Below are 4451 nucleotides of genomic sequence, written 5' to 3' on the forward strand. Positions count from 1 at the left end.
CAGAGTCAGCCACAGTTTGTTATGATCCACACAGTCAAATGCCTTTGCATAATCAATGAAACACAGATAGACATTCCTCTGGTATTCTCTGCTTTCAGCTAAGATCCATCTAACATCAGCTATATCTCTAGTACCACGACCCCTTCTAAGCCCAGCCTGGACTTCTGGTAGTTCTCTGCTGATGTGCTGTTCCAGTCATTTTTGGATAATCTTCAGTAAAATCTTGCTTGCACGTGAAATCAGTGCCATTGTTCTATAGTTTTCACACTCTGTTGGGTCACCTTTCCTTGGGATAGGAACAAATATAGAAGATCTCTTCCAGTCAGTTGGCCAAGTGCTTGTTCTCCAGATTTCTTGGCACAACTTGATGAGCACATCCAGGGCAGCATCTGTTAGCTGAAATATGTCAGTTGGTATACCATCTATTCTTGGAGCCTTATTTTTTTGCCATTTCCTTCAAAGCAGCCTGAATTTCTTCTTTCATCACCATAGGCTCTTGCTCATATGTTGTTTCATGAAATTCTTCTCTGTCTGCCAATTTCTTTCGACACAGTGATTCAGTACATTCTTTCCATCTTCTTTTAATACTTCCTGGATCATTTAACATTCTGCCGAAAGCATCCTTGATTATAGCAACTCGAGTTTCGAATTTGTTCTTCTGTTCCTAAAGCTTAAGAAATGCGGAGCGAGTTCTCAATATTAAAACAAAATCCTCACTACAGGACCAATAGAAGGCACCATGATAGATGGGGAGAAGATTGAAGTGGTTACATGTTTCATTTCCCTTGAATCCACAGTAAACAAAGGCAAGCAGCAGTCTAGAAATCCAAATTTGTGTTACAGTGGGAAATTCTGCTGTCAAGGACTAGCTAGATTTCTTTAAAGTTGTCAAGTTAATAGTTACCCTTCTATTTTTACAATAATGGTCTTATAATTCACTCAGCGTAATGCTCTCCAGTCCCTCCCAATATCATGATAGTTCTCAAAATTGTTGTTCCTGCATGCTGCGTAGTATTCCATTGTGTGAATGGACCACAATTTCTCAATCCATTCATTTGTATTTGGACATTTGGGCTGTTTCCATGTTCTTGCAATGGTGAATAATGCTGCTATGAACGTTGGTGTACAAGTCTCCACTTGTGTCTCAGTTCTAAATTCTTTGGGGTATACACCTGATCCAAGCTACATAATATTCAATTGCTTCAGTGCATCTCAAAATTGGACAAGGAATAAGGAAGACCAAAGAATTAGTATCTTTGAATTGTAGTGTTTGGGAAGAATCTTCAATGTCCCATGGAAAGCCGAAAGGATAAAGAATTTTTTTTTTGCTCACATTTAATTTTTATTTATTATGTTTTTTTTAATGCTGCACACAACAATATTTATTTCATTTATTTGTTTGCTGCTTGTATTTATTTTTACGTAAAGTGAGAGGGAACTTTTGTGGCCTTTTTTTTTTAATTCTTTAACTATAGGCCGCCTTAAGCTTTCTAAATTGTATAATATTTAAGCAAGCTGAAAGGAAAAAGGGTTATAAATTTGTGAAGAGGTGCAACCAGGGTGCTCTTTAGAGACAAGGATCAACTCTCTTCTCCCTCATCCTCTCAGTCTGTGCACCCCCTTCCAACTCAGAACTCCTTTACTTTCCTGCCAGAAATACTGCTCCTCGCAAAACCCCAGACTGAGGCTCCTCCTCACCTCAAATAGCTTGGCTTTGAGGGCTGCAGAGAATACCAACTTTGTTACTTCCAGTGGGATCCTGTTCACAGCTGACCCCTAATAGGCTTTCAGAGCCAGTAAATCAACTGGAGGAGATTATCCATCTTTCTCCCTCAGAGCTGCTGGCACATTCAAACAACTTACCACTGGGTTGTCAACCCCACAGGGGTTGCAAGAGCTCTGAGGCGCCTTGAAGCACTGCCAGAAGGCACAGATGCAGTTGCTGGTTCCATGGTGCACAGACAAGGGGATAGAGACTGTGCTTCCAGTGGAAGGGCACTGGGAGCCCTCTCTTTCATCATTTTCTTCTTTGAGGGGGAGGACTTCCACAAAACCACAACAGGCTCAGAGGGTAGACAGAGGGCAGAATTGTGTTTTTCTCAGTTGATAGCCTTGTTGTCCTCGGGTGGAGCTGTGCATCAGAAAATACCTCTGGAGTCTAGTTCCACGGTGGGAAAACCTGGGTCAGAAGAAACCAACTGCAGAGCAGGGCAGGAGGGGAGGAGAGAATAGAGCAAGGATAAGGAGACCAAGACAAGGAGGGCAGAGAGGACACAGGGCTTTGAGAGTCCACACTGAGGGCTCAGAGTGAAGTCGATGATCTAGAAACAAGGGAATAAATGAGAGGTGAAGGAAAGAAGAAAGGCCACTCATGCCCACCCAGAACCCCACACAGGGAGGGCACTGGGAGACAAAGGGATCTGCCCTAACTGTCCTGTCCTGCCAGGAGAGGTGAAGGCCCTCCTGCTCCCCTCAGAGACCACCACACAGCGGGGCTGCCACCCTTTATTTTCAAATAGATATCCTTTCTGGTATTGTCTGCTTTCAGGCAAAATTCATCAGATATCAACAGTAGTATCACTGGTGCCACGGCCTATTCTAAATGCTGTTGAATGTCTGATAGTTCCCTGTGGATGTTCTGACTGATATAAATAACCTTCTATAAAATTTTCTTGCATGTGATATTAGTGATACTGTCTGATAGTTTCCACATTCTGTGGAAATCATCTTTTTTGGAAAAAAGAAAAACTATGGATCTCCTCCAGCTTGTCTTTGAGTTTCCTTGGCATATGAAGCAGCATGGGTTTTGTAACATTTCAGTTGGCATTATATCTGTTCCTCAGGCCTATTTTTCTGCCACTAGTTTCAGTGCAGCTTGAACTTTGTCCTTCATTACCACTGGCTCCTGATCTGAAATGAGTCATGTCAGCCCCCCCCCCCCGTGTTTTATACAATGACTATGTATTTCCTCCAACTCCTTTGGATGCTTTCTGGATCATTCAAGAGTTTGTGCATCACATATTTCAGTATTGCAGCTCTAGGCTTGAATGTTATTCCATTCTTTCAGCTTGACAAATGCTGAGTAAGTTTTTATCTTTTTATTTTCCAACTCCAGCTATTTGCACATTTCATTATAATACTTCACTTTGTCTTCTTGAACTTCCCTGGGGAGATCATAAGAAATTATGGTTAGCATTTGTAAGAATGAGAATTCCAGAACAATTAATTGTGCTCATACACAACCTATACTCAGACCAAGAAATTATTGTTAGTTAAAAGCAAGAGAACCTCAAAAGGGTTTAAAATCAAGTAAGGTGTGCATCAGGAATGTACCCTTTCTCCATACCTACACAATGCTTAACAAATCATTCAAGAAGGGCAACTTTATGAGCGTAAGTGTAGAATCAGGTTCTGAGGGTGAATTCCCAAGAAGGGCAACTTTGTGAGTGTAAGTGTAGAATCAGGTTCTGAGGATGAATCCTTAACAATTTATGGTAGGCTGATTGAGGTTCTTGATGACATAAACTTGCTTTCTGGAAGTGAGGAGGAATTGAAGCACTTGCTGCAGGAGATCAAAGAGTACAGCCTTCAATATGGATACATCTAAACACCAAGAAAACAAAAATCATCGTCACTGGGCCAATAGGCAACAGCATGAGAAGTAAAGAAGAGGAAGAAATTGTCAACAATTTCTTCTAGCTTGGAAATAAGAACATTGTTGGCTTCATATCAAGGAGTTGTGCTGCCAGCTTAAGGTGACCAGTTTGAATCTCCTTGTAGCTCTACTGGAGAAAGATGTGTACTCTCCTCCCATGTGATTTACTGCTGGAAGACAGCAATGAGTGGATTCTGATTTACTAGTACTTAACAACAACATTAACGTCTTGTTTGGATCCACAGCACCCTTGGTTCTAGCAGTTAGGAAATCAAAAGGAGTATTGCATCGGAAAAACTGTTCTCAGGGATCTCACCAAGGTGCTGAAGAGCAATGATATCAGTTTAAAGGCTAAGGTGCACCTAATTCAAGCCACGATCTTTTCAATTACTTTCTAAGTATCTGACATTTGGACAATGAATAAGGATGACAGAAGAAGAATAAATTTCTTTGAGTTGTGGTTTTTGAGAAAAGTACTGACTATCCTGTGCATGGCAAAAGAACAAACATGTCTGGATGCAAGTGTGCACAGATGCTCCTTAAAGTCAAGGTCAGTAAAATTTCATCTCACATATTTTGGGCAAATTGTAAAGAGGGGATAGTTGTAGAAGAGGGTGCTACTGTGATCACCCAGGCCTTCTGTCCCTTTCCCTTCCTCATTTGTGTCTTTGGGCTGAAAGAATGGAGAAAAAGTACAGTAAAACAATAAGAAATTTCTTTCATTCAAGAAAGATGGGATGATAGTGAGCATAGATCAATGGTGATTGGTTTTCTGAGTCACAATGCATGGGAATGA

This window comes from Elephantulus edwardii, unplaced genomic scaffold (assembly GCF_000299155.1).
Source record: "Elephantulus edwardii isolate Elephantulus edwardi_28Jun2011 unplaced genomic scaffold, EleEdw1.0 scaffold00146, whole genome shotgun sequence".
Classification (NCBI taxonomy): domain Eukaryota; kingdom Metazoa; phylum Chordata; class Mammalia; order Macroscelidea; family Macroscelididae; genus Elephantulus; species Elephantulus edwardii.